A 25,319-nucleotide genomic window follows, 5' to 3' on the forward strand; every position below is an offset into this window, starting at 1 on the left:
GCATGTATGGTCCTTAAGATTTATTTTGTGTTCTCTCCATAATTGTGTTCCCTCTTTCTTTCTGTATATTCACACTCTCCCTCTATGCCTTCTCTCCTTTATCTTTCTCTCTCTCTGTATTCTCTCTTCTTTTCTCTCGCTCTCTTTCCCTCTTAACTCCCTCCCTCCATCCCTCCTCTAGGTACCTTTGTATCCAAAGTTCTGTTACTTCTCAGTCAGCTGAAAATCATACAGGTGGAAAATGCACCGCTGGATCCTACTTAAACTGGCGACATTTCAACGAATTTTACATGATATTTATATATATATTTTTATATATCCTGTATTGTATTTATCACATTTATGTAAATATGGTTGCTACAGTGCCTTGCGAAAGTATTCGGCCCCCTTGAACTTTGCGACCTTTTGCCACATTTCAGGCTTCAAACATAAAGATATAAAACTGTATTTTTTGTGAAGAATCAACAACAAGTGGGACACAATCATGAAGTGGAACGACATTTATTGGATATTTCAAACTTTTTTAACAAATCAAAAACTGAAAAATTGGGCGTGCAAAATTATTCAGCCCCCTGAAGTTAATACTTTGTAGTGCCACCTTTTGCTGCGATTACAGCTGTAAGACGTTTGGGGTATGTCTCTATCAGTTTTGCACATCGAGAGACTGACATTTTTTCCCCATTCCTCCTTGCAAAACAGCTCGAGCTCAGTGAGGTTGGATGGAGAGCATTTGTGAACAGCAGTTTTCAGTTCTTTCCACAGATTCTCGATTGGATTCAGGTCTGGACTTTGACTTGGCCATTCTAACACCTGGATATGTTTATTTTTTAACCATTCCATTGCATTCCATTTTGCTTTATGTTTTGGATCATTGTCTTGTTGGAAGACAAATCTCTGTCCCAGTCTCAGGTCTTTTGCAGACTCCATCAGGTTTTCTTCCAGAATGGTCCTGTATTTGGCTCCATCCATCTTCCCATCAATTTTAACCATCTTCCCTGTCCCTGCTGAAGAAAAGCAGGCCCAAACCATGATGCTGCCACCACCATGTTTGACAGTGGGGATGGTGTGTTCAGGTACGCTGTGTTGCTTTTACGCCAAACATAACGTTTTGCATCTGACCAGAGCACCTTCTTCCACATGTTTGGTGTGTCTCCCAGGTGGCTTGTGGCAAACTTTAAATTACACTTTTTATGGATATCTTTAAGAAATGGCTTTCTTCTTGCCACTCTTCCATAAAGGCCAGATTTGTGCAATATACGACTGATTGTTGTCCTATGGACAAAGTCTCCCACCTCAGTTGTAGATCTCTGCAGTTCATCCAGAGTGATCATGGGCCTCTTGGCTGCATCTCTGATCAGTCTTCTCCTTGTATGAGCTGAAAGTTTAGAGGGACGGCCAGGTCTTGGTAGATTTGCAGTGGTCTGATACTCCTTCCATTTCAATATTATCGCATGCACAGTGCTCCTTGGGATGTTTAAAGCTTGGGAAATATTTTTTGTATCCAAATCCGGCTTTAAACTTCTTCACAACAGTATCTCGGACCTGCCTGGTGTGTTCCTTGTTCTTCATGATGCTCTCTGCGCTTTTAACGGACATCTGAGACTATCACAGTGCAGGTGCATTTATACGGAGACTTGATTACACACAGGTGGATTGTATTTATCATCATTAGTAATTGAGGTCAACATTGGATCATTCAGAGATCCTCACTGAACTTCTGGAGAGAGTTTGCTCCACTGAAAGTAAAGGGGCTGAATAATTTTGCACGCCCAATTTTTCCGTTTTTGATTTGTTAAAAAAGTTTGAAATATCCAATAAATTTCGTTCCACTTCATGATTGTGTCCCACTTGTTGTTGATTCTTCACAAAAAAATACAGTTTTATATCTTTATGTCGAAATGTGGCAAAAGGTCGCAAAGTTGAAGGGGGCCGAATACTTTCGCAAGGCACTGTATATATGGCCCTTATAAATGATAGGTTTGCCATCATTCAGGGTTTCCCAAACTCAGTCCTACACCCCCCCAGGTGCATGTTTTGGTTTTTGCCCTAGCACTACACAGCTGATTCAAATAATCCAAGCTTGATGCTTGATGATGAGTTGGTTATTTGAATCAGCTGTGTAGTCCTTGGGCATAAACCAAAACGTGCACCCAGGGGGGTCCCCAGGACCGAGTTTGGGAAACTCTGCGTCATATTATCTTTCAAGTGAAATGAAGACTTTCTTATTGATTACATATGACTCAATGGAAGCTCTGAATTATATGAAAATTATGACAATGAATTAATATGACATATAATATTACTATGAAAATGAACTCCATGTGTTCTGGTGTGTTTGCTGTGCAGGGGGCGTATCTGTGGCTGCGTGCCAGCCCTGTGTGCCTGGGCAGTACTGTGCAGACTTTGGCCTTGCCTCCCCATCTGGTCCCTACTGCCCAATAGGACCCAGAACTCCCATGCCAAATTATCATGCAACAAGTAATAATTAATTAAGTAGTTGAATCAGGTGTGCTAGTTCAGGGCTACAAGCTCCAGCAAGATGGCTCCAACAGAGATGGTCGCCTCGCTTCGAGTCCTGAGGAAACTATGCAGTATTTTGTTTTTTTTAATATATTATTTCTTACATTGTTACCCCAGGAAATCTTAAGTTTTATTACATACAGCAGGGAAGAACTATTGGATATAAATTACAAGTGCGACGTCAACTTACCAACATTACGACCAGGAATGCAACTTTCCCGAGGCTCCGTTGAGGTGCACATCGCCCACCACTCCCGAGTATACTACTCGCCAATGTCCAGTCTCTTGACAACTAGGTAGATGAAATTTGAGCAAGGGTTGCCTTCCAGAGAGACATCAGAGACTGTAACATCCTCTGTTTCACGGAAACATGTCTCTCTCGGCATATGTTGTCAGAATCGGTTCAGCCACCAGGCTTCTTCATGCATCGCATCGACAGAGATTAAACACCTCTCTGTGAAGAGGAAGTGTGAGGGTGTATGCTTCATGATTAACGACTCATGGTGTAATCATAACAACATACAGGAACTCAAGTCCTTCTGCTCACCCGACCTAAAATTCCTTAAAATCAAATGCCGGCCATATTACATCCCAAGAGAATTCTTGTCTGTTATCATCACAGCTGTGTACTTTCCCCCTCAAGCAGACACCACGACGGCCCTCAAGGAACTTCACTGGACTATATGTAAACTGGAAACCAAATGTCCTGAGACTGCATTTATTGTGGCTGGGGATTTTAACACAGTAAATTTGAGAACAAGGCTACCTGAAGTCTATTAGTATAATGATTGTAGTACTCGCGGGGGTAATACACTCGATCACTGCTACTCTAACTTCCACAATGCATACAAGCCCTCCCTTCAGGCAAATCCTAACATGATGCCATCTTGCTCCTACTGTCTTATAGACAGAAACTCAAACAGGATGTACCAGTGACTAGAACAATTCAACGCTGGTCTGGCCAATTGGAATCCACGCTTCAAGATGGTTTTGATAATGCAGATTGGGATATGTTCCGGTCAGCCTCAGAGAACAACATCGATCTATACGCTGACTCGGTTCGTGAGTTTATAAGGAAGTGCATAGGAGATGTTGTACCTACAGTTGAAGTTTGAATGTTCCATACACCTTAGCCAAATGCATTTAAACTCAGTTTTTCACAATTCCTGACATTTAATCCTAGTAACAATTCCTGTCTTAGGTCAGTTAGGATCACCACTTTATTTTAAGAATGTGAAATGTCAGAATAATAGTAGAGAGAATTATTTATTTCAACTTTAATTTCTTTCATCACATTCCCAGGGGGTCAGAAGTTTACATACACTCAATTAGTATTTGGTAGCATTGCCTTTAAAATTGTTTAACTTGGGTCAAACGTTTCGGGTAGCCTTCCGCAAGCTTCCCAAAATAAGTTGGGGGAATTTTGGCCCATTCCTCCTGACAGAGTTGGTGTAACTGAGTCAGGTTTGTAGGCCTCCTTGCTTGCACACACTTTTTCAGTTCTGCCACAAATTTTCTACAGGATTGAGGTCAGGGTTTTGTGATGGCCACTCCAATACCTTGACTTTGTTGTCCTTAAGCCATTTTGCCACAACTTTGGAAGTATACTTGGGGTCATTGTCCATTTGGAAGACCCATTTGTGACCAAGCTTTAACATCCTGATCGATGTCTTGAGATGTTGCTTCAATATATTCACATAATGTTCCTACCTCATGATGCCATCTATTTTGTGAAGTGCACCAGTCCCTCCTGCAGCAAAGCACCCCCACAATATGATGCTGCCACCCCCGTGCTTCATGGTTGGGATGGTGTTATTCGGCTTGCAAACCTCCCCCTTTTTCCTTCAAACATAACTGTCATGACGTTGGCCTGGGGGATAGGTTCATGACAGTCATAAATACCTCTTCCCCCCTTTTTCCTCTCTCTACCCTACTGAGGTTACATTTCATAGAGATTCTGGGAACATCAGAATGTGGGGGGGAATTAACTATATTCTGGTAATCCGAACAATTGAACATATTCGGTGTACTTAATGAATGTGATGTCAGTTTGGTTGTCATCTGAGACATTCTCATCAATGACAAGATGACATAAACTCTACAGTAGAAAGTCTACACATCAGAGTTATCGGATTCACATGGAATTGTTGTTCAATTGAAATGTTTGAATATGAAATTATTTGTGATGGGATGAAATGTGATTTTAGCTTCTAAAATGTGAGATGTGGGTTTTCATAAGATATTGCTGCTCACTCAGTGGCCCGCCCACGTGTTGAAACAGAGGTTGTAAACTATGAAACACACCCCATTTCTCCCTTCCTATATAAGCCCTTGACGACAACATAACTTCCTGTTCTGCGGATATGAGGACGACGGTCCTATGTCAGAATGGTTCAGATAATAACTACAGAACGAAGCCAACATCAGCATGAGCTTTGGTTGCGAATGTTATGAACTTTGAACTCTTATTCACTACAGAAGTGATACCTCCTAGCCATTGAGTTAGCAACCGCAGCTGCAAACTCAGGTTAGGAAGGAACAGACAGAGTATCTCGTCTATCACACAATGACGTTACTACAATGTATCCAATTGACCACCAGAGACATTCTTCAAAGGACTCGGTTTGGCAAAACGGCCTTCCATCTACCACCAACCTACTGAAGCGCAGCTCAGAGTAAATATTTCTTGCATTTTCCTTTTCCAAATGGGTGGTAATTTAGAATGCATAAGATACTGTATTTACGATAGCACAGCTTCGCCTTTGTTCCTGTCTTCCCGCTCTTTCACTCAACCCAGCCCCTTTTCCTTTGTGTAATAAGCTGTCATATCTGTTCCGGCCGCTAGGGACGTTCTCCTTTATGATGTCATTTGTAATCAAGTTATGATTTAATTATGTGTATGTGTGATTCTGTGTGATTAGTTAGGTATTTAGTAAATATATAATGAAATCCAATTTTGTATTGCTGATTCAAATTGTTAGCCAGGGTTCTTGAGATAAAATAATTTACAACTTTCCGATGAGACTGAATTAAGACAATAATTGATATTGACGGCTATTGATGTAAAATATTACTAGGTCTTTAAAGAGTTTTGTCAGAGGATAACAGCTCTATAAATATTATTTTGCGGTGCCCGACTCTCTAGTTAATTACATTTACATTATTTGCTCAATCAGGTGATATTAATTACGGATAAATTATTTTATAGAATAGCATGTCATATCACTTAATCCAGCATAGCCAAAGACACAACATAACGATGGTCATTATGTCCAAACAGTTCTATTTTTTTTCATCAGACCAGAGGACATTTCTCCTAAAAGGACAATCTTTGTCCCCATGTTCAGTTGCAAACCGTAATCAGGATTTTTTATGGCGGTTTTGGAGCAGTGGCTTCTTCCTTGCTGATCAGCCTTTCAGGTTATGTCGATATTGTAACGGTTCTCTTGTGGTGAAGGAGAGTCGGACCAAAATGCTGCATGTAGATTGCGATCCATGTTTAATGAACAAACGTAAAACACGAATCAATTATAAACACTACAAAACAAAGAACGTAACAAAAACCGAAACAGCCTATACTAGTGTAAACTAACACAGAGACAGGAACAAGGACACTAAGGACAATCACCCACGAAACACACAAAGAATATGGCTGCCCAAATATGGTTCCCAATCAGAGACAACGATAAACACCTGCCTCTGATTGAGAACCACTTTAGACAGCCATAGACTTAACTAGAACACTCCACTAAGCTACAATCCCAATACATACACACCACATACAAAAACCCATGTCACACCCTGGCCTGACCAAATAAATGAAGATAAACACAAAATACTTCGACCAGGGCGTGACAGATATGGGACTCGTTTTACTGTGGATATAGATACTTTTGTACCTGTTTCATCCAGAATTCTCACAGGGTCCTTTGCTGTTGTTCTGGGATTGATTTGCACTTTTCACACCAAAGTACGTTCCTCTCTAGGAGACAGAACGCATCTCCTTCCTGAGAGGAATGACGGCTGCGTGGTCCCATGGTGTTTATATTTGCGTACTATTGTTTGTACAGATGAACGTGGTACCTTCAGGTGTTTGTAAATTGCTCCCAAGAATGAACCAGACTTGTGGAGGTCTACATTTTTTCATGAGATCTTGGCTGATTTCTTTTGATTTTCCCATGATGTCAAGCAAAGAGGCACCGAGTTTGAAGGTAGGCCTTGAAATACATCCACAGGTACACCTCCAATTGACTCAAATGATGTCAATTATCCTATCAGAAGCTTCTAAAGCCATGACATAATTTTCTGGAATTTTCCAAGCTGTTTAAAGGCACAGTTATTTTCGTGTATGTAAACTTCTGACCCACTGGAATTGTGATGCAGTGAATTATAAGTGAACTATTCTGTCTGTAAACAATTGTTGGAAAAATTACTTGTGTCATGCACAAAGTAGATATCCTAACTGACTTGCCAAAACTATAGTTTGTTAACAAGTTATTTGTGGAGTGGTTGAAAAACGAGTTTTAATAATGACTCCAACCTAAGTGTATGTAAACTTCAGACTTCAACTGTACACTATGCATTGAGCCTTTTCTGGGCCTCCGACGCGGGAGACTTCAGGACGTGTGCTGGACAAGTATAGGTGTGGTGAGTTTGAATAAATTTGGCAGATGCACAATCGAGAGCATCCTGTCGGGCTGTATCACCGCCTGGTGAGGCAACTGCACCATCTTCAACTGCAAGGCTCTCTAGAGGGTGGTGCGGTCTGCACAATGCATCACCGGGGGCAAACTACCTGCCCTCCATGACACCTACAAAATCCGATGTAACAGGAAGGCCAAAAAGATCATCAAGGACAAAAACTACCCAAGCCACTGCCTGTTCTCACCGCTACCATCCAGAAGGCAAGGTCAGTACAGGTGCTTCAAAGCTGGGACCGAGAGACTGAAAAACAGTTTCTACCTCAAGGCCATCAGACTGCTAAACAGCAATCACTAACTCAGAGAGGCTGTTGCCTACACTGAGACCCAATCACTTTAATAAATGGATCACTAGTCACTTTAAACATTGCCACTTTATGCCGTTTAAATAAACTGTATTCTATGCCATCTATTGCACCTTTCCTATGCTGCTCGGCCATCGCTCATCCATATATTTATATGTACATATTCTCATTTACCCCTTTAGATTTGTGTGTATTAGGTAGTTGATGGGGAACTGTTAGATTACTTGTTAGATATAACTGCACTGTTAGAACTAGAAGCACAAGCATTTCGCTACATTCGCATTAGCATCTGCTAACTATGCGAATGTGACCAATAAAATTTGATTTTGATTTGATGTTAACAAAATTGTGAAATGTCTGGGGGTCCCCAAGGAGAGGTTTGATAAAGGCTGATTTATACAAAATGAGTAGGGCCAGGAGTTTTTCCTGACTATGTGTGACCTAACCAGGAAAAACTCTGGTCTAAAGTAACAGACTAGCACCCAAGCCTTTTCTTTGACAGGTCAATATCCTCCTCATGATGGAGAGGTCTTGGGACAGATCAATGGAGACATTTGTCCAGGAGGCCACTACTATTCGATTGGGACAGCTCAGTCAATACTCTGCCCCCCAGGTACACTATATTAAGTACATTGTCACGCCCTGACCTTAGAGATCCTTATTTATTCTCTATGTTTGGTTAGTTCAGGGTGTGACTTGGGTGGGAGAATCTATGTTTTCTATTTCTTTGTTGTTTTTGCCTAGTGTGGTTCCCAATCAGAGACAGCTGCCTATCGTTGTCTCTGATTGGAGATCATATATAAGATGTCATTTTCCGTTTGAGTTTTGTGGGGTGTTGTTTTCCGTTTAGTATCTGTGCCTGACGGAACTGGCCACTTTCGTTTTTGTATTTGTTATTTTTGTTTGAGTGATTCTTGACAATAAAGATCATGAACCCTTTCCACGCTGCGCTTTGGTCCACTCTTCCTTACGACGACGAGTGTTACTGACATAATGCACTCAGACCAGTTCCAAGGGCAATAAAACCTAATAGGTGTAACAATGTAGCTGCCGTTAAGGCAGCTCATTAGAAAATGGAATGTCTATGAGTGTGTGTGTGTGTGTCACCTTAGTTAACACCTGATGTGGTCTTTTAACAAGAGTAGACAATGCCAGACCAAAAATAGGGATTCTCTTTTTTTGGCAGCATGATTTATGTTAAGTAGCTTCGACTTTCCAAAGATTGAATAAACTGTCCATTTAGATTGAATAAACTGTCCATTTAGATTGAATAAACTGTCCATTTAGTGCTCCCAAGTTGTGTTAGATACAAGACAGACTCTTGGCAGGCTACATTTTTGTCTCTCATTGATAAAAGGATGGTATTTCTGTCAAATAATAATCGAGTGAGACGCAATTATTAGATATACTAGAGCATTTCCCCCCTCTAAAACACTCGTGAACAGATTTAACCCGGCATTACCCCCCTCTATTCCAGCCATCTTTCTGGGTGGATATGGTGGTCGATCAGAGGCAGACTGTGAGGCTTGTCCCTCTGGATTCTACTGCCCTGTGTGCGGGCAGACCATCACAGACCTCCGCTGTCCCCAGGGTTGGTTTTGTCCTGAAAGGCTCTGTATCAGGGCATCAACCAGGTAAACTGAGTGAAGCCAGGAGAGGATGACCTGGTTCCTCCCAAGGTTCCTTCCTTCTTTTAGTTTTTACTTGCCACTGCTTTTGCTCCGCTTGTTCTTTGGGATCTCAGCAGGGTAATTGTAAAGCAATTTATGTAATCTGCAAATGTAAAAAGGGCTTTATAAAACAAACTTGATTGATTGATTGCTCCATACTACTGGTTATTATTTGCGGTCTCATTTCAGAGTACTCATCGACCAGAAAGAGAAAGAGAAAGTCAGGGATGGATGTATGGGGATAATGTCCACTCTTTGTTTGTATGGCTCTTTGTTTGTATGGCATGACAAATAACAAAACAAGATTTGAATGCAGCACATACAGTGTTGGTTAGTCTGTAGGTTAAGCACTTTTGGTAATACAGGTAATACAGACTCGGTCAGAGAGAGGTTGAAAATGTCAATGAAGACCTATGCCAGTTGGTCCACGCATGCTCTGAGTACACATCCCGGTAATCCGTCTGGCCCCACAGCCTTATGAATGTTGATCTGTTTAAAGGTCTTGCTCACATCAGGTACAGAGCACGTGATCACACAGTTGTCCGGAACAGCTGGTGCGCTCATGCATGCTAGCATACCACTTAGAATGCATGTGCAATACATTGCTTCTTGGAAAATCTAATTCCACAGATAACAGTGGCAACTTATATCATCCTAATATCATACTATGTATCATATGTCATATTGGAAATGAAATGTGTGTGTTGCTGGTCTTTCAGGGTAGTGTTTCCTCCCTTTGTTTTGCTGTACATTTTTTTTTATTGATGTCTTGATATCAGAACCGGATAGACCCATCACATCATAGATAATCACACACACCAAAAATAAGAGACAAAGAATTATTCATGAAATTATCAAATAAAATGTATTAGCCATCTACTGTTAATTAAACCCATACAGCTGAAACCTCTTCATTCTCCCAAATTGCTGTTTTTCACGAAGATAAACCTCCCATAAGCAAAATACATATGTAAGCAATCAAAACATTATATTCATAGCAGGTGATCCATGAGCAGATTACATGGACATTATAAACCTAATCATTTTTTTACTCTGTCGGGGTCTCAACTTACTGTTGCAAGTTAGGATAGTAGAATACACAAGGTGCAATTTCGAAATTTGGTTGTTCATCAGCAGTTTTTCTCTTTTGTCAGTCAATGATAGTCACTCAATTAGCCCATGTCAGTGGCCAGCTATCTAAACTTACTAATCATGATCAGATATCATATTAATAACTGCAATCATTTCTCTCCACCCTATGGGAAAAAATATTTATTGCAGGAAAAATGAGTAGAATTGTATGATATGAGTTATAAAATTGTGAAATCTTCTCTCCGCCACATGGAAAAATGTATAAAATTGCAGCAAACTTCCTTTAAAACTGCAACATTTTCTCTTCGCCTCATAGCACAATTTGTAGAATTGCACGAAAATTAACTCTAAAACGTACAAAACTTATCTCCGCTGTCAAGAGGGGGGCTGCTAAAATGTATTGCTCGCAATGTGGTGCTGGTGGTGGTGCTGGTTGGGGAGGGGCGAGGGATGCACTTGTGAGTATGCAGACCCGCGTGCAACTGCGGCCCCTCATGATGAGTTCAAGTTGCCCATCCTTGCCCCAAACCAATCACCAGGACCACAATCTTCTTCCAAACACTAACAGAAACACATCCAGGTCTAGAAGGGGCTGGGGGCTCTGCTAGCATAAGCCACATATGAATGTGTGTAGAACAGGGCTCTCCAACCCTGTTCCTTGAGAGCTAACCTCCTGTAGGTTTTCACTCCAACCCCAGTTGTAAACATTCTTCAGGCTAGGGTTAGCAGGGTAACCTAGTGGGGCGGCAGGGTAGCCTAGTGGTTAGAGCGTTGGACTAGGAACTGGAAGGTTGCAAGTTCAAACCCCTGAGCTGACGAGGTACAAATCTGTTATTTTGCCCTTGAACAGGCAGTTAACCCTCTGTTCCTAGGCCGTCATTGAAAATAAGAGTTTGTAGAAATGTTAAAATAATGGAGGGGACTATAACACAATAGATATGGTAGGAGAAAATCCAAATAAAAAACATTTTTTTTTTTTGAGTGCCCATGCTCGTACAATGGAAAGTACAGGGAAATAATTCAATCTAGTATGCAGTATGCAATTCCTATGGCTTCCACTGGGTGTCAGCACTCAATGTTCAAGGTTTCAGGCTTGTTTCTTCCAAAACGAGTAAGAATAATGCACGCGATGAAGAGAAGACTCAGCTGCTAATATCGTTTTCCTATTGAACATACTTCTTTCTGTATTAAATATTATAGTTTGATTGCATTTTAGGGTATCTGAGGAATCAATAGAAACGTATTATGACTTGTTTTAACAAAGTTTAGCAGTAGATTTTTGGATTAGTTTCTCTGCATGTTGAACGAGTGGATTACTCAAATCGATGGCGCAAACCAAATAGACTTTTTGGGATATAAAGAAGGATTTTAACAAAACAACACTAGATTTTATAGCTGGGACCCTTTGGATGACCGAGGAAGATTTTCAAAAACGAAGTGAATATTTAATCGCTGTTTGTGAATTTATGAAATCTGTGCTGGTGGAAAAATATTTTAACGTGGGGCGCCGTCCTCAAACAATCACAAGGCATGCTTTCGCTGTAATGGCTACTGTAAATCGGACAGTGCAGTTAGATTAACAAGAATTTAAGCTTTCAACCCATATGACACTTGTATGTACATAAATGTTTAATATCCATAATTTTGATGATTATTTATTTGAATTGCGAGCCCTCCAGTTTCACCGGAAGTTGTCCTGCTAACGGGATGCCTAGCCCTAAGAAGTTCTGGAGAGCTACCCTCCTGTAGGTTTTCGCTCCAACCCCAGTTGTAATTTCCAAGATGGCGTAGCAATAAGTTGTCCTGTCGTATCGTGTCCCTTGTATATAACGTTTCTTTTTCATTTTTACAGATTTTTCTTTGCATATCTTTAAAAACATTTTGCTAAACCTAAGCTTCCAAATACTCTCCTGCAACCCGCCTCACCCAATGTAGCTACTTTTTCCTAAAGTATTTATATTCACTTCGGAACCGGAACCCCTCAACTGAAGCTAGCCAGCTAACCACCAGCTATGCTAGCGGTCTTCATCTAACCGGTCATCAGCTAACCTTTAGCTCGGAAAGCTCTCGCCAGTTCGAACAACGCGACGCTAACCAGAGCATAACGGACCTATTTATTTTTTATCCCTGGATTCCCACCGCAAACGGAACATTTTTCAGCTGGATCTTCACAACTAGCTATCTAGCTAAACCGCAACCCCGGATGATTACTCCTGGCTAGCGTTTTCACCCACTTAGCTTGAAGCTAGCCCGGCCAGAGCACCTGTGCTTACCACAGGTGGGAAACCTGCCTCACCCAATGTGATACGGAATCGCTATTATTTTTAATTTTTAGAACACACTCAAGAACCTCCAGAAGCTAACCAGCTAACTAGCTACAAGCTATTTAGTCATTGTTAGTTTTTTAACCTGGATAACACTCGCCAGTCCAGCTTCCCTGCCCCATCCACCGCTGCCCCCTGGACACTGATCACTTGGCTACATAGCTGATGCACGCTGGACTGTCCATTAATCACGGTACTCCATTCTGCTTGTTTGTTTTATCTGTCGGCCCCGTTGCCAAGTCAACGCCATTTTACGTGCTGTTGTTGTGCTAGCTGATTAGCTGTTGTTGTCTCACCAACTGTTTAAGCTAGCTTAGCTCGGTAACACGGTCACCACCACGGTCAACTTCAACAAGCATTTCTCAACGGCTGGCCATGCCTTCCGCCTGGCTACTCCAACCTCGGCCAACAGCTCCGCCCCCCCCGCAGCTCCTCGCCCAAGCCTCTCCAGGTTCTCCTTTACCCAAATCCAGATAGCAGATGTTCTGAAAGAGCTGCAAAACCTGGACCCGTATAAATCAGCTGGGCTTGACAATCTGGACCCTCTATTTCTGAAACTATCCGCCGCCATTGTCGCAACCTCTATTACCAGCCTGTTCAACCTCTCTTTCATATCGTCTGAGATCCCCAAGGATTGGAAAGCTGCCGCAGTCATCCCTCTCTTCAAAGGGGGAGACACCCTGGACCCAAACTGTTACAGACCCATATCCATCCTGCCCTGGCTATCTAAGGTCTTCGAAAGCCAAGTCAACAAACAGGTCACTGACCATCTCGAATCCCACCATACCTTCTCCGCTGTGCAATCTGGTTTCCGAGCCGGTCACGGGTGCAGCTCAGCCACACTCAAGGTACTAAACGATATCATAACCGCCATCGATAAAAGACAGTACTGTGCAGCCGTCTTCATCGACCTTGCCAAGGCTTTCGACTCTGTCAATCACCATATTCTTATCGGCAGACTCAGTAGCCTCGGTTTTTCGGATGACTGCCTTGCCTGGTTCACCAATTACTTTGCAGACAGAGTTCAGTGTGTCAAATCGGAGGGCATGCTGTCCGGTCCTCTGGCAGTCTCTATGGGGGTGCCACAGGGTTCAATTCTCGGGCCGACTCTTTTCTTTGTATATATCAATGATGTTGCTCTTGCTGCGGGCGATTCCCTGATCCACCTCTACGCAGACGACACCATTCTATATACTTTCGGCCCGTCATTGGACACTGTGCTATCTAACCTCCAAACGAGCTTCAATGCCATACAACACTCCTTCCGTGGCATCCAACTGCTCTTAAACGCTAGTAAAACCAAATGCATGCTTTTCAACCGATCGCTGCCTGCACCCGCATGCCTGACTAGCATCACCACCCTGGATGGTTCCGACCTTGAATATGTGGACATCTATAAGTACCTAGGTGTCTGGCTAGACTGCAAACTCTCCTTCCAGACTCATATCTACAGGAAAACCTACAGGACGGTAGCTCTCCAGGAACAGGGTTGGAGAGCCCTGGTATAGACCTTGTTCTCTTGCTTTAGAGTCAATCAGAAGAGACTCATCACAATGAACAAAGAGATGACAGTACATCTGTTTTCACTTCAAGTGTCATCAGTTATTTTTATGGGCTGAGTGACAGGAAGCTGTATGTAGAGTGTTAAATCAACAATCAAACCCACTGATGTCAAAAACTACAGACCGGTATCCCTTCTTTTCTTTCCAAACACTTGACCGTGCTGTCTATTTTCTCATTATTTATCCCATAATGATCTTATTAACCCCAATGAGTCAGGCTTCAAGGTGGCTCACTCCACTGAGACCGCTCTCCTCTGTTTCATAGAGGCTCTCATTTACATTTACATTTAAGTCATTTAGCAGACGCTCTTATCCAGAGCGACTTACAAATTGGTGCATACACCTTATGACAACCAGTGGAACAGCCACTTGCATCTAAATCTTGTTGGGGGAAGGGGGGTGAGAAGGATTACTTACCCTTATTTACCCTATCTAGGTATTCCTTGAAGAGGTGGGGTTTCAGGTGTCTCCGGAAGGTGGTGATTGACTCCGCTGTCCTGGCGTCGTGAGGAGTTTGTTCCACCATTGGGGGCCAGGGCAGCGAACAGTTTTGACTGGGCTGAGCGGGAACTGTACTTCCTCAGTGGTAGGGAGGCGAGCAGGCCAGAGGTGGATGAACGCAGTGCCCTTGTTTGGGTGTAGGGCCTGATCAGAGCCTGGAGGTACTGAGGTGCCGTTCCCCTCACAGCTCCGTAGGCGAGCACCATGGTCTTGTAGCGGATGCGAGCTTCAACTGGAAGCCAGTGGAGAGAGCGGAGGAGCGGGGTGACGTGAGAGAACTTGGGAAGGTTGAACACCAGACGGGCTGCGGCGTTCTGGATGAGTTGTAGGGGTTTAATGGCACAGGCAGGGAGCCCAGCCAACAGCGAGTTGCAGTAATCAAGACGGGAGATGACAAGTGCCTGGATTAGGACCTGCGCCGCTTCCTGTGTGAGGCAGGGTCGTACTCTGCGGATGTTGTAGAGCATGAACCTACAGGAACGGGACACCGCCTTGATGTTAGTTGAGAACGTCAGGGTGTTGTCCAGGATCACGCCAAGGTTCTTAGCGCTCTGGGAGGAGGACACAATGGAGTTGTCAACCGTGATGGCGAGATCATGGAACGGGCAGTCCTTCCCGGGAGGAAGAGGAGCTCCGTCTTGCTGAGGTTCAGCTTGAGGTGGTGATCCGTCATCCACACTGATATGTCTGCCAGACATGCAGAGATGCGATTCGCCACCTGGTCATCAGAAGGGGGAAAGGAGAAGATTAATTGTGTGTCGTCTGCATAGCAATGATAGGAGAGACCATGTGAGGTTATGACAGAGCCAAGTGACTTGGTGTATAGCGAGAATAAGAGAGGGCCTAGAACAGAGCCCTGGGGGACACCAGTGGTGAGAGCGCGTGGTGAGGAGACAGATTCTCGCCACGCCACCTGGTAGGAGCGACCTGTCAGGTAGGACGCAATCCAGGCGTGGGCCGCGCCGGAGATGCCCAACTCGGAGAGGGTGGAGAGGAGGATCTGATGGTTCACAGTATCGAAGGCAGCCGATAGGTCTAGAAGGATGAGAGCAGAGGAGAGAGAGTTAGCTTTAGCAGTGCGGAGCGCCTCCGTGATACAGAGAAGAGCAGTCTCAGTTGAATGACTAGTCTTGAAACCTGACTGATTTGGATCAAGAAGGTCATTCTGAGAGAGATAGCGGTAGAGCTGGCCAAGGACGGCACGCTCAAGAGTTTTGGAGAGAAAAGAGAGAAGGGATACTGGTCTGTAGTTGTTGACATCGGAGGGATCGAGTGTAGGTTTTTTCAGAAGGGGTGCAACTCTCGCTCTCTTGAAGACGGGAGGGACGTAGCCAGTGGTCAGGGATGAGTTGATGAGCGAGGTGAGGTAAGGGAGAAGGTCTCCGGAAATGGTCTGGAGAAGAGAGGAGGGGATAGGGTCAAGCGGGCAGGTTGTTGGGCGGCCGGCCGTCACAAGACGCGAGATTTCATCTGGAGAGAGAGGGGAGAAAGAGGTCAGAGCATAGGGTAGGGCAGTGTGAGCAGAACCAGCGGTGTCGTTTGACTTAGCAAACGAGGATCGGATGTCATCGACCTTCTTTTCAAAATGGTTGACGAAGTCATCTGCAGAGAGGGAGGAGGGAGGGGGGAGGATTCAGGAGGGAGGAGAAGGTGGCAAAGAGCTTCCTAGGGTTAGAGGCAGATGCTTGGAATTTAGAATGGTAGAAAGTGGCTTTAGCAGCAGAGACAGAGGAGGAAAATGTAGAGAGGAGGGAGTGAAAGGATGCCAGGTCCGCAGGGAGGCGAGTTTTCCTCCATTTCCGCTCGGCTGCCCGGAGCCCTGTTCTGTGAGCTCGCAATGAGTCGTCGAGCCACGGAGCGGGAGGGAGGACCGAGCCGGCCTGGAGGATAGGGGACATAGGGAGTCAAAGGATGCAGTAAGGGAGGAGAGGAGGGTTGAGGAGGCAGAATCAGGAGATAGGTTGGAGAAAGTTTGAGCAGAGGGAAGAGAAGATAGGATGGAAGAGGAGAGAGTAGCGGGGGAGAGAGAGCGAAGGTTGGGACGGCGCGATACCATCCGAGTAGGGGCAGTGTGGGAAGTGTTGGATGAGAGCGAGAGGGAAAAGGATACAAGGTAGTGGTCGGAGACTTGGAGGAGTTGCAATGAGGTTAGTGGAAGAACAGCATCTAGTAAAGATGAGGTCAAGCGTATTGCCTGCCTTGTGAGTAGGGGGGGAAGGTGAGAGGGTGAGGTCAAAAGAGGAGAGGAGTGGAAAGAAGGAGGCAGAGAGGAATGAGTCAAAGGTAGACGTGGGGAGGTTAAAGTCGCCCAGAACTGTGAGAGGTGAGCCGTCCTCAGGAAAGGAGCTTATCAAGGCATCAAGCTCATTGATGAACTCTCTGAGGGAACCTGGAGGGCGATAAATGATAAGGATGTTAAGCTTGAAAGGGCTGGTAACTGTGACAGCATGGAATTCAAAGGAGGCAATAGACAGATGGGTAAGGGGAGAAAGAGAGAAAGACCACTTGGGAGAGATGAGGATCCCGGTGCCACCACCCCGCTGACCAGAAGCTCTCGGGGTGTGCGAGAACACGTGGGCGGACGAGGAGAGAGCAGTAGGAGTAGCAGTGTTATCTGTGGTGATCCATGTTTCCGTCAGTGCCAAGAAGTCAAGGGACTGGAGGGAGGCATAGGCTGAGATGAACTCTGCCTTGTTGGCCGCAGATTGGCAGTTCCAGAGGCTACCAGAGACCTGGAACTCCACGTGGGTCGTACGCGCTGGGACCACCAGGTTAGGGTGGTCGCGGCCACGCGGTGTGGAGCGTTTGTATGGTCTGTGCAGAGAGGAGAGAACAGGGATAGACAGACACATAGTTGACAGGCTACAGAAAAGGCTACGCTAATGCAAGGAAATTGGAATGACAAGCGGACTACACGTCTCGAATGTTCAGAAAGTTAAGCTTACGTAGCAAGAATCTTATTGACTAAAATGATTAAAATGATACAGTACTGCTAAAGTAGGCTAGCTGGCAGTAGCTGCGTTGTTGACACTACACTAATCAAGTCGTTCCGTTGAGTGTAATAATTTCTACAGTGCTGCTATTCGGGGGCTAGCTGGCTAGCTAGCAGTGTTGTTTACGTTACGTTGAGTTAAAAGAACGACAATAGCTGGCTAGCTAACCTAGGAAATCGGTCTAGACTACACAATTATCTTTGAAACAAACACGGCTATGTAGCTAGCTATGTAGCTAGCTACGATCAAACAAATCAAACCGTTGTACTGTAATGAAATGAAAATGTGATACTACCTGTGAATGCGACCGGGTTGTTGAGTTCTATTCAGTAGACGTTGGCTAGCTGTTAGCTGTTAGCTGTTGGCTAGCTAGCAGAGTCTCCTACGTTAAGGACGACAAATGGCTGGCTAGCGAACCTCAGTGAATTAAGATAATCACTCCAAGGCTACACACACTAAACTACACAATTATCTTGGAAACAAAGACAGCTATGTAGCTAGCTAACACTGAACTAATCAAGTCGTACAGTTGAGTGAATAGCACTACAGTGATGCTAATCTGTGTGCGTTAGCTAGCGTTGCTAGCTCCTGGGCGAATAGCAGTGAAGGCTACGTTAGGGCGACGAAATACGATAATTATGCAATTATCTCTGATACAAGGACGGCTATGTAGCTAGCTAAGAAGAATGGCTAAGATTATGTAGCTAGCTAACAGTAAACTAATCAAGTCGTACAGTTGAGTGAATAGCACTACAGTGATGCTAATCTGTGTGCGTTAGCTAGCGTTAGCTAGCTCCTGGGCGAATAGCAGTGAAGGCTACGTTAGGGCGACGAAATACGATAATTATGCAATTATCTCTGATACAAGGACGGCTATGTAGCTAGCTAAGAAGAATTGCTAAGATTAGACAAATCAACCGTTGTACTATAATGAAATGTAATGAAAAAGTTATACAACCTGCAGAGCGAAGTGCGAATGCGACCGCTCGCTCCAACCGGAACTCTCCCAAAATGTTCTCATCCTACTATATCTATCCACTTCCTAGAACATCATGAACCACCAGATCCTCTTCTCTATCCTCAGGGCCGGGTGTCTCAGACACTGCACACTCTTGGATTGCATCTTACCTGGCTGGTCGCTCCTACTAGATTGGTGTGGGGAGGATCTGTGTCTGCCCCTCGTGTTCTCTCTAGTGGTGTCCCACAGGGCTTGGTTCTTGGCCTTCTCTTCTCTCTGTACACCAAGTCGCTGGGCTCCGTCATTTCCTCACATAGTCTCTCCTATCATTGCTATGCAGATAACACTCAGCTCCTTTTTCCATCCCTCTTTCTGAGACCCAGGTGGAGACATATCTCTGCATGCCTGGCAGACATCTCGGCTTGGATGTCTGTCCACCACCTCAAGCTCAACTTCGACAAGACGGAGCTGCTCTTCCTTCTGGGGAAGGCCTGCCTGCTCTAAGACCTCTCCATCACAGTTGGCAACTCTATGGTGTCCCAATGCCAGAGTGCAAAGAACCATGACGTGATCCTGAAAAACACCCTGTTGTTCTCTACAAACATCAAAACAAATGCCGTGCTTCTGTAGGTTCATGCTCAAACTAATTTTCCCCGCGGGCTGAATTGGGTTCGTCACCAAGGTCCGGAGGGCCACTCTTAAAATGTGTTATATTTCCTTGCTGTCAGAAATGTCAAAAAATTGTCCTCTATCCATCGTTTTTTAGATAATTTTCGATCGTCCCTGTCTAGCTTCGTTTTGACGATTCTTCACAGTTTCAATTTGTTTTTACTCATTTCCATGCCACCAGATGACATCCCCCCTGAAAATCCAGGAAACTTGTCATCTCCCGTCTGAACTACTGCAACTCTCTGCTGGCTGGGCTCCCCGCTTGAGCCATCAAACCCCTGAAACTCTTCCAGAGTGCCTCAGCCCCCCTGGTGTTCCACTTTCCCTTGTTCTCCCACGTCAGCCATGCACCTCTGCAATCCTCTGGCTCCTAGTTTAAACTCACATTCATTTCAAGACCATGTCAGGACTGCTGAGTCCCTGTCCATTTTCCTATTTTTTTGTGAAAAATAAGATGACAGTACAACAACAAAACATTTGCTTTTCTTGCACTCTGTTCTCACTAGTACTCGCTTTGCTGATAGTTGCTTTATCGAGGAAATGTTTCTGTCTCTGATGGCCTCATGGGCACCATCCCACTTTTGACACCAAAGTAGCAATTTTGTAGGGTTGCACCGGCCGGGACTCAAACCTGGGTCCAGCAACTCTCAAGCCAACACCTTAACCATCACGCCAAAAAGCCAGAACCCATTCATGAGATCGTCGGGTGTTGCATTAAGGTCATAACGGTCGCAATCCGTTATTCCACTTGAAGGACTTCATTGTGTTGCTGACTGTATCCAATGCTTGATATTGCAACCGTGATATTACATGTTCAGTGTGAAAGGTATCTACATAAGATCGGAATTCACGACACATTCAACTGCTTATGTAGTGCTAATGAATGCAGTATGTATGAATGCATTATGCATGTGTTATGAAGTTTTCATCAATTAAAGTGTTACCATATATTTGTAGGTTGCTACTGTTTGGAGGGGTCCCAGAGTGATGCCTCCATGTCAGGTGTAAAGTATTTGGAGGTGTTTGCCACCCAAGCCACTACTGTGTGAGTGGTAGCAGTGTGCCTGCATCCTACCCTGCTGGCACCCATCATAATGACACTGGAGGGAAGAGGAGAGATGACTGCAAGCCATGTCCTGATGGTAACTTAATGATCTTTCAAATTGTACAGATGCCCCATCACTCTCCTACCACATCACTCTACTACTACTATTACTAGTAGTTTGTAGTGGCTGCATGTTTTAAAGAAATAGGTATCCGGGCTCATAGACTACTTTCAGGATAAGGAATCATCCAGCATTCAGTTGTAAAATACTGAACTTATCATTTTAGATCAGAAAATTATGACATTCGGATGAAAGTTACATAATACAGGATTTCTCTGTGAAATGTCAATGCATTGTTTCTTATATGTTCACAAAAACCAAACTGCATACAGTATGTGATGTTGTTTGTGACATCGTAGGTTGGTTCCAGGACTTGGAGGGCCAGAGGGAATGTAAAGCCCTGTCCCCCTGGCTCTCACTGCCCGACCACCACCACCATTGGCAGCACCAGTGGCCCCACTACCCTTCTGCCCTACCCAGCTGGCTATGTCTGCCCAGAGAGAGCTCCTTCAGTCAACCCTACCCCTGCCCCAAAGGCACCTACAGCTCTACTCTGGGTCTCACATCCCCTGGTGAAAAACAATATACTATAGTTAGGGACCAGAGTTTTACCGGACCAAACAAGGTAGATGCTATATGTATGGGCCAGGAGATTTTCATCACAGTCAACAACTGACCAAGAAAGACTCTTAGACCTAGCTTTTGTCTATAACAAGAGCCCAAAGGGCCCAGAGGTTTTCCTGGTCAGTTAATGCGGCAGCCAGGACAAAACTCCTGGCCGTACATGTACTATCTACCTTATTTGAAATGGTAATCAGCCATAATCCTTTGTATTAATGAAGTTTTGAATTAATGTTTATTTTTTACAAATACATTTATTATATCATATAATTGAATTTTGTTGTGTCAGAGCCCATGCCCATGTTTGTCTCACTGTGGTTGCAGTTGAGTGCTTGGTGTGCCCATTGGAACCTGGTCTCCTGGGTTCCTCTGTGTTTCCAGAGCCACAGTGTCCAACCCCACTGACAACAGGACAGGGTCACCCTGCCCCCCTGGATCATACTGCCAACTAGGACTCAGAGCAGGTAAAGTACAGAGAAACTGTACTTTTCAGAGTGTAGAGACAATCTCATTGTCTCTACACTCTGAGCTCCTGATTCAGACTTAAGATAAGTAAACTTTTGAACTCTTGAAGCTAGGGGCACTATTTATATGTTTGGAAAAATAATGTTCCCAAAGTAAACGGCCTATTTCTCAGGACCAGATGCTAGAATATGCATATAATTGACAGATTATGATAGAAAACACTCTACAGTTTCCAAAACTGTCAAAACATTGTCTGTGAGTATAACATAACTGATATGGCATGTGAAAACCCGAGGAAAATCCATCCAGAATGTTTTTTTTTTTGAGGTCACAGGCCATTTCAATGCTAGCCTATCGGATATACAAAACAATTGCTCCCAGATTGCAGTTCCTATGGCTTCCACTAGATGTCAACAGTCTTTAGACAGGGTTTCAGGCTTGTTTCTTGAAAAACGAACAAGTAGTTTATCCAAGGTGTTCTCATCAGGAAAGGTAGACTTTTGGCATGATTGAACGAGGGCGTGCTCTTCGTTATTTTTCTTTTCTATTGAAAACTGTTCTTTCCGTCTGAAATATTATTGTTTATTTACATATTAGGGTACCTGAGGATTGATTTGAAACATTGTTTGACTTGTTTGGACGAAGTTTACCGGTAGCTTTTTGGATTCCTTTGTATGCATGTTGAAGGAGTGGATTACTGAAATCAATGGCACCAACTAAACTGACTTTTTGGATACAAAGAAGGACTTTATCGAACACATCAAACATTTATTGTGTAGCCAGGACCCTTGGGATTGCAAACAGAGGAAGATCTTCACAGGCAAGTGATTTATTTTATCGTTATTTGTGATTTTTGTGAAGACAGTGCTGGTTGAAAAAGTATTTTGATGTGGGGCGCTGTCCTCAGATAAGCATGATATGCTATCGGCGTAAAGATTTTTTGAAATCTGACAATGTGGTTGGATAAACAAGAAGTTAAGGTTTTAAATGATGTAAGACACTTGTATGTTCATGAATGTTTAATATTACAATTTGAATTTGGCGCGCTCCGACTTTACCGGATGTTGTCGATTTTGATCCCGCTAGTGGGATCTGATCCCTAAATTAAGATGTTGGTTACTGTCGTTACGATAAGTACAAATGGTTAGTTGCTATGTGTAAATTTGTTGTATATATAAATTGGTTGGCGAGCAGAGGTGGTTCCAATTGTTCCACAATTTAAAATTATGTCCTTTTGTTTGAATGAATACCAATAAAACAAAAAGTACTCATTGGTTATCATTGTGTAACTACCATTTTACCAAGTACATTTCTGTACCGCTTAAATAATGTTTGACCTCATGTTAATTGTGGGAAACCCTTGTAGGCGCTTGTTGCCCTGGGTTCCTTCTGTGACTGGGGCTCCAGTAGTACTGAGGAGGCCCTCTGTCCAGCAGGCTACATCTGTCCAGGATGAACTAGGACCCCTCTGGCCTGTCCTGCAGGGACACACAGCTCAGTGACAGGCAACAGCCGCCAGAACAACACGTCCTGATGGCTACTACTGTTGAATTTCAAATCAAATTAAATCAAATGTATTTATTTATATAGCCCTTCGTACATCAGCTGATATCTCAACGTGCTGTACAGAAACCCAGCCTAAAACCCCAAACAGCAAGCAATGCAGGTGTAGAAGCACGGATTTCAACTTCAAACGTGATTATCAGTGTCATTTTAAAACCGTAAGATCAGTTTTTAGTTTAACATGTAATTACAATACCAGTCAAAAGTTTGGACACACCTACTCATTCAATGTTTTTTCTTTATTTGACTATTTTCTACATTGTAGAATAGTGAAGATATCAAAACTACGAAATAACACATATGGAATCATGTAGTAACCAAAAAAGTGTTAAACAAATCCAAATATATTTTAGATTTTAGATTCTTCAAAGTAGCGTCCCATTGCCTTGATGACAATTTTGCTACAATGCTACTGAATATGAGGTGCCTTTGTAGTAATATTGAATGAAGAGGCACAAACAGAAGTGGTCATCTTTTGATGTGTTTGCTCTTTCTGTGCATGTGTTAAGGGAATTTTTATCAATGATGACTAACTATGTATACATTACAATCAGGACTGACTAATCAGAATACTATTATGTTACTGTATATGTACTAATCCAAATACTATTATGATTACTGTGTATGTACTTATCCGAATACTATTATATGATTACTGTATATGTACTAATCAGAATACTATTATGTTGCTGTAAATGTATGAGTTTTCTTTCTTGATCCCAGTACTGAATATAATGTGTGTGAATGTGGTCAAGAGTTAGAACAATGACTGTCATGTTCCTTGGTACAAATGAATCAGACTGGCTAGAATGCTTATCTACACGAGAAAACCTTGACTCGTAAATTATATTAAATTGGTAGGGAGACGGATGTGGGAAGGCTTGAGATACAGCCTTTGTACTGGAACGGAGATGGCACGGGTTGGGGCTGGAACTAAGGACGTCATTGCCGTGTCCTGCAGGCAGTATCCAAAACTACAACATTAGTTAGAGATACTTCAACGTGATAAGGATTCTTGTTGGGATTTAAGCCAACATAGATGAACGACCTGTGTACTAAGATGTACTTTTAAAGGTGATTTATGCTTGAGCTGGCATCCACAGTGACACAATCTCGGGGAACATCTGGGAATTTCCTGTAAAGGTCTATCGCTGAGTGCAGGTTGTTAGTCTGTGTTGGTTTGAATCCTGGTCTTACTTAGTGCTGTTTTTTTCTGAGACACAGTCGACTCATGTACCTTTAAAAATCAGATACACACCCTTTTTTTGACTCACTCCTGATATCACCATGTTCTGCTTTAGTGCTAAATGACATGCATTTATCAGGAGTCAACAATGATCTGAATGCTCACTGGCTCATGGCGGCGTAATGCCTTTATTCAAAGATGTGATCTGAATAATGCTAAATTAATGTAAGACGGTGAATGTGTGGGTTATCCAGTGCTCCACCTGACCACTGGACACTGTTTCATTGAGGGCCTCCCCCAGTGGCGTGTGTACTGCTGGCTTCTACTGTCCATTTGACTTCTCCTCCACGACGCCCTATGCCTTCCTCTGCCCTAAGGTGAGCCCTGTTCCCTTCGCCTCACTCTTGTCTAATTGGACTACAGTAGAACATAAAAAATGTGAACCTCGAAATTGCGGACTGACTGGTCAACGGAATGGTCAATATCAAACCGGGACATGTGTTAAATATTTTCTATTGTGGTTTGATGTGATATTTTCTTACATTGCAGCGTTCTGATCCCTACCATTCCTGATGTGTTCATATCTCTGAGGTCCTATAGAAATGAATAATAATGCTGATCGATCGCTAGGATTTATTTAGAACTTTTCCAAGTGATCAAATCACTTTTTTTGTTTTTATTTTAATTATTTGGACTGTTGTCGACACGGGGTAGATGGATGACCAAGAGACCGTAAGAGTGATGGACACAGGGATGAAACCCCAGTCTCATGGGTAAATTGTGCTACCATTCAACCACAGCCTCTGCACAAAACCACTTTGACTAACTCAGCTCATCCATTTAAAATGTACAACACCTACCAGAGAGAGTCCTAAATTGCTCCCTAATCCTCCATTTGGCCTAACCCTTCAATGTTTGCAAATCTGTAAGTGACAATATGGGGATTAGTCGATTTAACACCCAATCAAAATACACTGAGTGCACAAAACATTCGGAACTTCCCAGTATTGAGTTGCACTCAGAACAGCCTCAAGTTGTCAGGGCATGAACTTGACATGGTGTCGAAAGCATTCCACAGAAATGC

Source organism: Oncorhynchus keta, chromosome 1 (genome assembly GCF_023373465.1).
Source record: "Oncorhynchus keta strain PuntledgeMale-10-30-2019 chromosome 1, Oket_V2, whole genome shotgun sequence".
Taxonomy (NCBI): Eukaryota; Metazoa; Chordata; class Actinopteri; order Salmoniformes; family Salmonidae; genus Oncorhynchus; species Oncorhynchus keta.